Here is a 14956-nt window from a genome sequence, read left to right as displayed (position 1 = left end):
AACCTGGCAAATGGAGTGTAATGTGGGAAAGTGGGAAATTGTCCATTTTGGTAGGAATTATAAAAAAATCAAATGGTGAGAGATTGCAGAGCTCTGAGATGCAGTGGGATCTGGGTGTCCTTGTGCATGCATCACCAAAGGTTAGTATGCATGTTAAGAAAGTAATTAGGAAAGCTAATAGAATGTTATCGTTTATCACAAGAGTAATTGAATCCAAAAGTAAGGATGTTATGCTTCAGCTATAGAGGGCTTTGGTGAGACCACATCTGGAGTACTGTGTATAGTACTGATCTCCCTATTTAAGGAAGGATGTAACTGCATTGGATGCAAGTCAAAAATGTTTACCAGACTAATAGCTGGAATGGGTGGGCTGTTCTAAGAGGAAATATTGGACAGGCTAGGCTTATATCCACTGGAATTTAGAAGGGTAAGTGGAGACTTGATTTGAGCATCTAAGATCATGAGCAGTCTTGACAGGGTGCATGTGGAAAGATGTGTGTATCTAGGTGTATCTAGAATTAGGGGTCACTATTTAAAAATGAGGGGTCGCCCATTTAAAACAGAGATGAGGAGAATTATTTTCTCTGAGGGTCGTGAGCCTTTGAAATTCTCTTCCTCAAAAGGAAGTGGAAGAGAGGCTTTATTTACTTGTAAGGCAGAGATAGATAGATTCTTGATAATCAAGGGGGTGAAAGATTATCGAGGGTAGGTGGTAATGTGGAGTTGAGGTTTCAATCAAATTAGTCATGATCTTATTGAATGGCAGAGCAGGCTTGAGGGGCCGAGTGGCCTACACCTGCGCCTAATTCATATGTTCATATGTTCGTATGCTCTGTCTTCGAACGTGGGCATTTCAGTGTTCCAGCAGTGAAAACCACAATAAAACCTGGATTGACATTTTAATTTTTTTCTCAGGATCAATTGTTTTTTCCACTTCCAAATTTTCATTTGTTGTTGCGTTATGATCACTAGAACATCCAGATTTCTGTTACAGCCAGGTGAGGAGGGGTCCCAGGCCCCACTCTTGTCTTATTTCTTATTTTACCACAAGAAGATTTATTCCTTTTTTGCATTGGACGTGCAATTTAAAATGTGTATTTTACCTTTTATCTTGTTGTGATCGTGAAAGAACCAATAGAACAGGTTTGCTTGAGTTTCAACAACAGGTGAGTTTATTATACTTAACAATCTAAGCTGGATCTATATAAAATAATAAAATTATACGCTACACATTCATGCACACACTCACATGAGAATCACACACAATTAAATTAGAGTGACAAATACATTTGTGATGGATCAGAATCCAGAATAAATACATTTTTAAAAAAAAACGTCTGTGAGGTTGGATAATTCTCTGGTCTGCATTTTTCCACCGTTAGCTATGAGTTTCATGTCATCTGCAAGAGTTGAAATTATGTTTTTTTTTTAGGTATACGTTGGTGTCATTTATATATCTATCTATATGTTCCGAACAGCACCGGTTCTAATACGGACCCCTGAGAAACAGCACTGTATAGTCCCCCTCCCCCAGTCTGAACAATGACCGTTCACCACTTATCTCTGCTTTCTGTCCCTGAGTCAGTGTCATATCCACACTATCACTGTCACATTAATCCATGTCTTCCATTTTTCATAACAAGTCTATAAACTGACTTTTGATCACAGGTCTTTTGAAAGTCTGTACACATAACACAAAACACTTTATCGTCATCAACTCTCACAGTTATGTCATCAACGAACTTGATCAAGATTATCAGACATGATTTTCCATTAACCTATCCGTGCTGTTTGTCATTTATTATTCCATGTTTTTCCAAGAAAGATATATTTTGTTGCTGGCTTCTGGCATCTAGAAATTTCCAACCGCAGACATTAGACTGACTGGTCAGTAGTTACAGGATTTATCCAATCTCTCCTTTTGTAACAGGGAGTAACATCTACAGCCCTCCAATCCTCTGTCATGACTCCCATATCCATGGAGGATTGGAAGATTCTGACCAGTGCCTCTGCTATTTCCACCATTCCTTCCCTCAGCAACCGTCTCCATTGTTTTATCGTAGAACTGCGTAGGGTTCAATTTTCCTAACCTGTCTATTGAATGACACTTGGTCAAACACCTTTTGAAAGTCAATAAATATAACTTCAATCACACCACCCTCATCAACCCTCTCCCTTGTTTTATCAAAGAACTCCATCAAGTTTACCTCTCCACCACCTCTCTCCACTCCTTCACTGTTGTTAAATTATCAGACTCCTTATCCGACATCCAGTACTGGATGAGCAGAAATTTCCTCCAATTAAATATTGGGAAGATTGAAGCCATTGTTTTCACTCCACACTCCAACTCTGTTCCCTTGTAATTGATTCCATCCCTCTCCCTGTTAACAGTCTGAGATTCAGACAGTCTGTTTGCAACCTTGGTGTCATATTCGCGACAAAATGAATGGGTGCAAGTCCAAATGTGGGTTCATTAAGGAAAACAAGCACGGATTTGTTCAGGGAAAATGGTGTTTAACAAACTTGCTGGAGTTATTTGAAGAGGTGAAAAGGAAGCTTGATGAGGACAATGCTGTTGATGTGGTGTAAATGGAATTCCAAAAAGCATTTGATAAAGTGTCACACAGCAGACTTGTGGGCAAAGTGATAGCTCATCGAATAAAAAGGACAGTAGCAACATGAAACTAAACTGGTTGAGTGACAGGAAACAGAGGTTAGTGATTAATGGATGCTTTTCGGGCAGGTGAAAAGTTTGTAGTGGAATAAAAACAAAATACTGCAGATGCTGGAAATCTGAAATAAAATTAGGAAGTGATGGAAATACTCAGCGGTGTCTGTGGAGAGAGAAACAGAGCTAATGTTCCAGGTCTGTGACCTTTCATCAGAACTGGCCAGGGTTAGAAATGTAATAGGTTTTAAGCAAGGAAAGCGGGAGTGGAGGGTGTGAACACAAGGACAGAAATATGGGCATGAGAGCGGGGGTGGGGGATGGAGTGTGTTGAAATGACAAGCGAGTGGAAACTCGAGATCATCCTTTTGGACTGAGCGGAGGCGTTCCACATAGTGGACACCCAGTCTGTTTTTGACCTGCTGCGGTGTTCCAGTGAACATCGACGCAAGCTCGAGGAACAGCACCTCAGTGTCCTATTAGGCACTCTGCAGCCTTCCGGACTGAACATTGAGCTCAATAATTACATAGCACATCTGTTTTATCAGTTTTTTTTACCATGTGCCAGACATAAACTGGGATTTTTATGTTGGTGCTTTTAGCTCGGACTGTTCATTATTCTGTCATTAAACAACTGCTCTGCACTAATGCTTGGTCTTTCACCACACCATGAGCACAATCGCTTTGCCTTTGCCCCATGAATTCCTGGTCAGTTAATCTCTCTGGCCCTCTGTCTTATCAACACCCCTTTTGCTCCATTTAGCTCCATCCCTGCTTTATTTGCTTAAAACTTATTACATTTCTAACCTTTTCCAGTTCTGGTGAAAGGTCACAGACCTGAAACATTAATTCTGCTTCTGTCTCCACAGATGCTACCAGATCTGCTGAGTATTTCCAGCACGTTTTGTTTTTTTATTTAAGATTTGTAGTGGAGGTCCCCAGGGATCAGTGTTGGGACCCTTTCTCTTCCTGATATATATTAATGACCTAGACCTCGGTGTACAGGGCACAATTTCAAAGTTTGCAGATGATACAAAACTTGGAAGCATTGTTAACTGTGAGGAGGATAGTGTAAAACTTCAAAAGGACATAGACTAGTTGGTGACATTGGCAGACAGGTGACAGATGAAGTTCAATGTGGAGAAATGTGAAGTGATTCATTTCGTCGGAAGAACATATAGAGAAATTATCGAATAAAGGTTACAATTCTAAAGGGGGTGCAGGAGCAAAGAGACCTGGGTGTATATGTGCATAGGTCATTGAAGGTAGCACGACAGGTTGAGAGCGCGGTTACTAAAGCATACAGTATCCTGGGCTTTGTTAACAGCAGCATGGAATACACGAGTATGGAGGATATTTTGAAATTGTATAAGACACTAGTTCGGCCTCAGCTGCAGTACTACGTCTAGTTCTGGGCACAATACTTTAGGTAACGTGAAGACATTGGAGAGAGTGAAAATGCATTCACAAGAATGGTTCCAGGGATGAGGAATATCAGTTATGAAGATAGGCCGGAGAAGTTGGAACATTTTCCTTAGAGAAGAGAAGGCTGAGAGGAGATTTGAAAAAGGTATTCAAAATTATGAGGTGTCTGGAGAGAGTGGATAGAGAAAACTGTTCCCATTCCTGAAAGGATCGAAAACGAGAGGACAAAGAATTAAAGTAATTGGTAAAAGAAGCAAAAGTGACATGAGGAAAACTTCTTCACACAGTGAGTGGTTAAGGTCTGGAATGCATTGCCTGAGAGTGTGGTGGAGGCAGATTCAATCGACGCATTCAGGAGGAAATTGAATGGCTATCTGAAAAGGAAGATTGTACAGAGTTACAGGGAGAAAGCAGGGGAGTGACAATAGATGAATTGCACTTTTGGAGAGCCAGCGCAGACACGATAGACTGAATGGCCACCTTCTGTACTGTAACAATTCTGTGATTCTGTGGCATTCGACCACAAAATGATCTTCCAACCTTATATTCATGCCATCACTATAACCACCTGTTTCCACCTCAATAACATCGCCCACCTGCACCCCTATCTCAACTCATCTGCTGCTTAAGCTCTCATTCATGCTTTCATTACCTGTAGACTAGACTATTCCAACTCATTCTCCCACAATCTACTATCTGTAAATTTGAGGTCATCTAAAACTCTGCTGCCTGTGTCTTAACTCACAGCAAGTCCCATTCCCCGATCACTGACCTACATCAGCTCACAGTCAAGCAATGTCTTGGTATTCAAATTCTCAAACATGTTTTCACATCCCTCCGTGGAGTCACCCCTCCCTATCTCTTAATCTGATGCAGCCCCACAAATCGCAGATATATCTCTGCTCCTCCAATTCTGGCGTCTTGTGCATCCCTGATATTAATTACCCCACATTTGTGACCACAGCTGCTGTTGTATCGGCCCCAAGCTCTGGAATATCCTCCCTACACAGCTCCACCTCTCCACCTCGCTTTTATCCTTTCAGACACTCCTTTGAAACCTACCTCTTTGACAAAGCTGATCGTCACCTAACCTAATATCCCCATTTGTGGTTCTGTGGTATATTTTGTTGCATAATGTTGCTGTGAAGTACCTAGGGATAAGTTCTTGTTAAACTTTGCCAGGCATGATTTGCCATTAGCATATCAATGCTGCTTGAAATGTATTATGCTATGTTTTTCCAAGCAACAGATATTTCTGACCTGGGTTATGAAACTCCCCCACCACTGATGTCAGATTGACTAGTCAGTGATTACAGGGTTTACGCCATCTCTCTTTTTTCTAAACAATTGTATCCCTCCAGTCCTCAGCCATCACTCCCATATCCAAGTTAAATTGAAATATTCTGGCCAGTGCCTCTACTATTTCCACCATTTCTTCCCTCAGTAATCCTTATACATCCATCAAGACTGGCAAATGTTCCACTTTATTGTGGTACAAAAAGAGTTGGATTGAAACGTGTAAACTGAATCTGTTTGTTCAGTGACTGTAATTAACGTCAGCCTGCATGGGCCGTAATTGTCTTACTGGAGGGTTTCCTTCTTCTATTAATAAGAGAGTCCTTTCAATGTGTTATCACATAGTGTCAGTGGGAACATCAGCCCCAGCACCAGTAGGGATCAACAGCTCCAGAGAGAGAGAGAAAGATAGGATAGATCAGAATCTGAGAACAATAGATTGGAATGTTACAACAATGGATCAGAATCTGACAACAATAGATTGGAACGTTGCAACAATGGGCAGGAGTTTCATCTGAGAGTTTGACTGTCTTTCTGAAAATTATAACCGGTTATCATTAGACTATCGGATTTATCTCGTACTGAAGATTATTCAATGCATTTACTATCCCTTCCTTGCTATAATCGGTGTCCCTGGTAAGTCTCCATATCCAGCTTTTACACAGACAGACACACACACCCCAGCCCAGGCCCTGAGATACATACACAGACAAACACACCACAGACCAGGCCCTGAGATACACACACACAAGCACACACACACACACACACACACACATACAACAGCCCAGGCCTTGACAGATATATATAAACACAGGCAGACACACACACACACACACACACACCACAGCCCAGGCCCTGAGATAAATACATAAACACACATACGCACCAGAACGCAGGCTCTGATAAATACGCACACACAAATACAGATACAAGGACATGCAAGCACATCCCCACTGAAATGCACACAGCGCAACCCAGCCCTGAGACACACACTCAAACACACACACACACGTGCGCATATACACACGCGCACACACAGAGCGCACAGCACAACCCAGGTCCTGAGATATACACACACACACACTCGCACAGATAAGCAAACACATAGACACACCTACACCAACACACACAAATATATGCACACACACACACAGACACCGATCTCACCCACGACTCTGAGCCAGGCACACTCAGACACACACAGACAGGCACACTCGGAAACACACACAGATCACAACCCAGGCACTGAGCTAGACACACACGTACGCACAGATCACAACCCAGACACTGAGTTAGACACACACAGACACACAGATCACAAACAAGACACTGAGCTACAGTTACAGATCACACCACAGGCACTGAGCTAGACAACAAGTCACAGCACAGGCACTGATCTAGACACACACACACACACACACACACACATGAATACAAATCACACCACAGGCACTGAACCAGTCAAATTCAGTCACACACACACACTTACACACACACACACACACACACACACACACACACACACACACACACACACACACACACGATTACAGATCACACCACAGGCACTGAACCAGTCATATTCAGTCACACACACACACACATGGTCACAGATCACACCACAGGCACTGAACCAGTCAAATTCAGTCACACACACACACATGATCACAGATCACACCACAGGCACTGAACCAGTCAAATTCAGTCACACACACACGCACACGCACACACACAGATACACAAAGAAACAAACCACAAGCCAGCCCTGAGACACACAAACACAAACATGCTGACACACACATGCACACATACACACATACATAACGCAGAACACATATCTCACCCCAGGCACTGAGCCAAACACTCTCACACACACATACACACACACACACAGACTCATGAAAGCATGCGCACACACACAGGGCTCAGGCCGACTGCCATATACACACAAACATGCCCCGATACACACAGATAAATGCACATGCACACCATATCCCAGGCCCTGAGATGCATATGCAAACAACCATCACAACACAATCACTCAGACATATACAAAGACACAACACACACACACAAACACACACACATCACAACCCAAGCTGTTGGGGTAGAATTACTAAATTAATCACTCGACACCAAGATCCGTTTCAACCATCAAAGAGTTTGTTGCTTTACACCGGTGGGGAACAGGCCTCTGGACAGTCCGGGTACCTCTCCGCCGAACAGATGAAATTACACAGTTTAAATACAGTTACTCAGCCCATATCGGCTGGATATTGTCCTTTTGATTAGGGGGTCTTATAATCACATGGGTGTGTGATCAGGACATATTCTATCCCTTATTCTGAAGCTCTCATCATTTTGTGACTATGTGATCAAGTCCTGTTGTACAGCCTTATCTCTTTAGGTGAACAGACACACAGCACAACCCAGGCCCTGATACAAACACACACGCAGGCATGTGCAAACACACAGACAAACACACACACATGCACACACACATACACAGACACACACAGATAAAGGAAGATACAATGCACAACTCAGGCCTGACACCCACATACACACAGAAACTCACATGCACAGATGGATACACACACACACACACACACCCAGAGCCCAGGAAGAGTGCCATATACATACAAACACACCCAGACACACACACACGCACACCCAGACACACACACACACACATACACATAATTTCCATGCACATACACACACACACACACACACACACACACACAGACCCAAGGAAGAGTGCCATATACACACACACACTCCCACACACACACACACACACACACGCTCTGTCGCTCTCTCTCACATGCACACAAATGCTCGCTCTCTTCAGGACAGAGACACACACACATACTCTCTCTCTCTCTCTCTCACACTAACACACACACACCCTCTCTCTCTCTCTCATACACACATGCACGCATGCACACGCTCTCTCTTTAACACACACTCTCTCTCTAACAAACACATGTTCTTTCACACACATACACAATCACTCTCAGACACACACACACACACGCTCTCGCTCTCACTGACACACACACTCTCACAAACACACACATACACACACAGACAATCATACTCTCTCTCACACGCCTGCACACACGCTCTCTCACACACACGCTCACTCTCAGACACACTCAGGCACGCAGTCTCTCTGAGACACACACGAGCTCTCTTTCTCTCACACGCACACATGCACACACAGACGCTCTCTTCTCTCCGACACACACACGGGCTCTTTCTCTGTCTCTCTCTGTCTCTCTCTCTCTCTCACACACACACACTCACACACACACAGACACACACACACATAAACACACACACACACACACACACACATAAACACACACACACGCTCGCTCTCTCAGACACACAAACCCACGCTCTCTCAGACACTCACACACACTTTCACAAACACACCCTCTCTCTCACTCAGACACACGCTTCCTCTCTCACACACACACACTTACACACACAAAAGCTCTCTCTCACACAAACACACACACACAGACTCTCTCTCACACACACACATGCTCTCTATCTCAGACACACACACCCACGCTCTCTCTCTCTTTCACAGACACACACACTATCACACATACACACACAAACACCTCTCTCGCTCACACTCACATACATACACATGCTCTGTCTCTCAGACATACACACACACACGCTCTGTTTCTCAAACACACACACACACATACTATCTCTCTTACACACACACGTACACAGACATACGTATACTCTGTCAGACACACACGTACACTCTCTCTCAAACATACACACTCTCTCCAACGCACACACACTCTGTCTCCCTCTCTCTCTCTCACACACATGCTCTTTCTCTCTCTCACACACATACACACACTCTCTTTCTCTCACATACACCCACTCTCTCTCAGACACGCACACGCTCTCTCACGCACACACAGACACACAATCTCTTGCTCTCACACAGGCACACTCTCAAACACTGGCACACACATGCTTTTCTCTCTCCCACACACGCACACACACACACACACACACACACACACACTCACACACACGCTAACTCTCAGTCACGCTCACACACACAGTCTCTCTCACAAAGAACAAAGAACAAAGAACAGTGCAGCAGAGGAACGGGCCATTCGGCCCTCCAAGCCTGCACCAATCTTGATGCCTGCCTGAACTAACACCTTCTGTACTTCCGGGGCCCATATCCCTCTATTCCCTTTCTATTCATGTATTTGTCAAGATGTCTCTTAAACATCGCGATCGTGTCTGCTCCTACCACCTCCACTGGCAGCAAGTTCAGGGAACTCATGACCGTCTGTGTGAAAGACTTGCCTCGCACATCCCCTCTAAACTTTGCCCCTCGCACCTTAAACCTATGACCCCTAGTAACTGACTCTTCCACCCTGGGAAAAAGGTTCTGACTATCGACTCTGTCCATGCCGCTCATAACTTTGTAAACCTCTATCATGTCGCCTCTCCACTTCCGTCATTCCAGTGAAAACAATCCGAGTTTTTCCAACCTCTACTCATAGCTAATGCCCTCCAGACCAGGCAACAACCTGGTAAACCTCCTCTGTACCCTCTCCAAAGCCTCCACGTCATTCTGGGAGTGTGGCGACCAGAATTGCACGCAATATTCCAAGTGTGGCCTAACTAAGGTTCTGTACAGCTGCAACATGACTTGCCAACTTTTATCCTCTATGCCTCGAATGATGCTGGCAAGCATGCCGTAAGGCTTCTTGACTACCTTATCCACCTGCGTTGCCACTTTCAGTGACCTGTGGACCTGTACGCCCAGATATCTCTAGCCTGTCAATACTCCTAAGGGTTCTGCCATTTCCTGTATACCTCCCACCTGCATTAGACCTTCCAAAATGCATTACCTCACATTTGTCCGGATTAAACGCCATCTGCCATTTCTCTGCCCAAGTCTCCAACCAATCTATATTCTGCTGTATTCTCTGACAATCCTCATCATTAACCGCATCTCCACCAACCTGTGTATCGTCCGCAAGCTTACTAATTAGACCAGCTACATTTTCCTCCAAATCATTTATATATACTACAAACAGCAAAGGTCCCAGCACTGATCCCTGCGGAACAGCACTAGTCACATCGCTCCATTCAGGAAAACACCCATCCACTGATACCCTCTGTCTTCGAAGACCAAGCCAGTTCTGTATCCATCTTGTCAGCTCACCTCTGATCCCGTGTGACTTCACCTTTTGTACCTTTTTGTCTGCCATGCGGGACCTTGTCAAAGGCTTTACTGAAGTCCATATAGATAACATCCACTGCCCTTCCTTCATCAATCATCTTCGTCACTTCCTCAAAAAACTCAAACAAATTAGTAAGACACGACCTCCCCTTCACAAAACCATACTGTCTCTCGCTAATACGTTCGTTTGTTTCCAAATGGGAGTAAATCCTGTCCCGAATAATCCTTTCTAATAGTTTCTCTCCCACTGACGTAAGGCTCACTGGCCTATAATTTCCTGGATTATCCTTGCCACCCTTCTCAAACAAAAGAACAACATTGGCTATTCTCCAGTCCTCTGAGACCTCACCTGTCGCCAATGAGCATGCAAAGATTTCTGTCAAGTCTCCAGCAATTTCATTCCTTGCCTCCCTCAGTATTCTAGGGTAGATCCCATCTGGCCCTGAGGACTTATCTACCTTAATGGGCGGCACAGTGGCGCACTGGTTAGCACCGCAGCCTTTCAGCTCCAGGGACCCAGGTTCGATTCTGGGTACTGCCTGTGTGGAGTTTGCAAGTTCTCCCTGTGTCTGTGTGGGTTTTCGCCAGGTGCTCCGGTTTTCCCCCTCATCCAAAGACTTGCAGGTGATAGGTAAATTGGCTGTTGTAAATTGCCCTTAGTGTAGGTAGGTGATAGGGAATATGGGATTACTGTAGGGTTAGTATAAATGGGTGGTTGTTGGTCGGCACAGACTCGGTGGGTCGAAGGGCCTGTTTCAGTGCTGTATCTCTAAATAAAAAATAATTATGCTTTGCAAGACACCCAACACCTCCTCCTTATTGATAATGAGATGACTGAGACTATCTGCACTCCCTTCTCTAGGCTCATCATCAACCAAGTCCTTCTCTTTGGTGAATACTGATGCAAAGTACTCATTTCGCACCTCACCCATTTCCTCTGGCTCCACGCATAGATTCCCATCTCTGTCCTTGATTGGGCCAACCCTTTCCCTGGTTGCCTTCTTGCTCTATATATATGTATAGAAAGCCTTGGGATTTTCCTTAATCCTGTTTGCCAATGACTTTTCATGACCCCTTTTAGTCCTCCTAACTCCTTGCTTAAGTTCCTTCCTACTGTCTTTATATCCCTCAGGTGCTTCGTCTGTTCTTTGCTTTCCAGCCCTTACAAATGCTTCCTTTTTCTTTTTGACTAGACTCACAATATCCTGTGTTATCCAAGCTTACCAAACTTGTCTTTCTTCCTCACAGGAACACACATACACACACTCTCACACACGCACACACATGCTCGCTCTGTGTCACACGCACACACACGCTCTCTCTCACACAAACGCTCACTCTCAGACGCACTCACACATGCAGTCTCTCTCAGATACACACACGCTCTCTCTCTTACACACACAAACACACACGTGCACTCGCTCGCTCCTACACACACGCTATCTCTCTTACACACACACTCTCTCTCACACATACATACACACGCTCTCTCTCTCGCACACGCACACTCTTTCACACACACGCACATGTACACATGCTCAATCACACACACACAATCTCCCTTACACACTCTCTCTCTCACACACGCGCTCTCTCTCTCAAACACACACACATACACACACTCTCTCACACACACATACACTCTCACACACATGCACTCACATGCTCTCTCTCTCACACACACACACGCCCTCTCTCTCTCTCCCACACGCACACACATGCTCTCTCTCTCTCACTCAGAGACACACACACACATACTCTCTCTCTCTCATACACACATGCACGCACGCACACGCTTTCTCTTTAGCACACACTCTCTCTCTAACACACACATGTTCTCCCACACACATACATAATCACTCTCAGACGCGCACACACACACACGCTTTATCTGTCACTCACAAACACACTCTCTCGCACACACATACACACACAGACATTCACACTCTCTCTCTCTCACACGCACACACACACGCTCTCTCACACTCACGCTCATTCTCAGCCGCAGGCACACAGTCTCTCTCAGACACACTCACGCTGCCTTTCTCTCATGCGCCCACGCGCACACACACACACACACAAGCTCTTTCTCTCTGACACACACGGGCTCTTACTCTGTCTCTCTCTCTCTCACACACACACACGCACGCACTCTCCTTAACACACTCTCCCTCTCTAACACATACATGTTCTCTCTCACACACACAATCACTCTCAGACACACACACACGCTCTCTCTCTCACTCACACACATACTGTCTCTCACACACACATACACACACAGACAATCACACGCTCTCTCTCACACTCACGCTCATTCTCAGACGCACTCACACATATTCTCTCTCAGACATACACACGCTGTCTTTCTCTCACGTGCACACACGCACACACACAAGCTCTCTCTCTGTGACACACACACGGGCTCTTTATATCTCTCTCACTCACACACACATAAAAACACACACACTCTCTCTCTCAGACACACAAACTCACGCTCCCTTTCCCAGACACACACGCACTGTCTCACATACACACCCTGTTTCTCACACACAAACACGCTCTCTCTCTCACACACACGCTTACACACACTAAAGCTCTCTCTCACACAAACACACACACACTCTCGCTCTCACACACACAGACTCTATCTCACACATACACGCTCTCTATCTCAGACACACACACCCACGCTCTCTCTCTCTTTCACAGACACACAGAAAATGCTGGCAATGCTCAACAGGTCTGGCAGGACGTTTTGAGGGAGAAACAGAGTTTAATGTTTCAGGTCGGTGACCCTTCATCAGATCTAGGAGAGATTAGAGATGGAACCGTATATTTTGCAGACAGGGAAAGGACGGAGCAGGAGGATTATGCTCAGCATTCAGTTTAACAATTTCAGTATCATCCTTTTATTATTTAATCTCTCCTGTCTTCCACCGTTTCACAGATATTCCCATTTGTTCATTCAGGTCCAAGCATTTTAATGCATCACTGGATACAGGAACACATTTAGAAATATCCATAAGTCCTCAATAAATCTGATAACTTTGCTCCAGCCTGATATATAATTTCCATGTTTTTTCCCCTTCCTCACAGTTAACTTGCTGACGATTGGGATCCTGTCTCGGGGAAAGTGCGGTCTCTCCAAATGTGTCACTCGGTACCTGGTGGCCATGTCAGCGGCGGATCTACTGGTCATAATCCTGGACCTGATATTGAGGCACATTTCTATGGTCTATTGGGAACAGTTTCTGTTCCTGTGGTCCATCCCCATGTGCAATATCCACGCCGTCCTGCTTTACACAGTCACAGACTGTTCTGTCTGGTACACCGTCACTTTCACCTTTGATCGATTTGTGACCATTTGTTGCCAGAAGCTGAAAAGTAAATATTGCAGTAATACAACGTCGGCTGTGGTTGTAGGAACAGTGACTGTGCTGAGCTGTTTAAAGAACATCTTCTGGTATTTTATGCTCACAGGTCGGTATGGGCTGTGGAACTTCCCCTGGTTTTGTGATGTAACAATGGGTGTTCTGGAATCTCGTGTCTGGGGAACAATCGAGTTCCTCCACAACATTCTAACCCCAGCGATCCCATTTGTGCTGATTCTGCTGCTCAACGCTCTCACTGTCAGGCGCATTTTAGTGAGCAGCAGAGGATGCAGGAGACTCCGGGCTCACAGCAGTGGGGAGAGTCGCAGAGACTCAGAGATGGAGAGTCGAAGGAAATCTATCATTTTACTGTTAGTTATCTCGGGGAATTTCATCCTGTTGTGGGCCCTGTTAATGATGTATTCGATGTGGAGGCGGATGCTGAACTTGGGGTATGAATCTGTTTATCTCCCTGATTTTCTGCTGGAATTGGGCTTCATGCTGCAGCTCCTGAGTTGCTGCACAAACACTGCAATTTACGCCGTGACCCAGACTCAGTTCAGAGAACAGGTGAAGAATGTGTTGAAATATCCCTTTGCACAATTGTTAAATTCAATCAATGATCAGAGGGGGGGCTGTTACCATGGAGACAGAGCGGGGGCGGGGCCTGTTACAATTGAGGCAGAGCGGAAGCGGGGTCTGTCACCACGGTAACAGTCCAGGAGCGGGGTCTGTCAGCATGGAAAAAAGAACGGGGGCGGGGCCTATCACCACGGAGACAGAGCGGGGGCTGGGCCTGTCAACATGGAAAACAGAGCGGGGGAGGGGACTGTCACCACGGAGACAGAGCGGAGGCGGAGTCTGTAACCATGGAGACAAAACGGGCGCGGGACCTGTCATGACGGAGACACGGTGGGGGCGGGGCCTGTCACCACGGAGACATAG

At 45.3% G+C, this 14956-nt stretch overlaps 1 pseudogene; it reads left to right on the top strand.

Moving 5' to 3' along the window:
* Window positions 1-2442: 2442 nt before the first annotated feature.
* Window positions 2443-14725, top strand: LOC137360134 (probable G-protein coupled receptor 139; annotated as a pseudogene).
* The last annotated feature ends 231 nt before the right edge of the window (window positions 14726-14956 follow it).

This window comes from Heterodontus francisci, unplaced genomic scaffold (assembly GCF_036365525.1).
Source record: "Heterodontus francisci isolate sHetFra1 unplaced genomic scaffold, sHetFra1.hap1 HAP1_SCAFFOLD_267, whole genome shotgun sequence".
NCBI lineage: Eukaryota > Metazoa > Chordata > Chondrichthyes > Heterodontiformes > Heterodontidae > Heterodontus > Heterodontus francisci.
The sequence above is the reverse complement of the archived record's forward strand: the minus strand, read 5'-3'. Positions and strand labels throughout refer to the sequence as shown.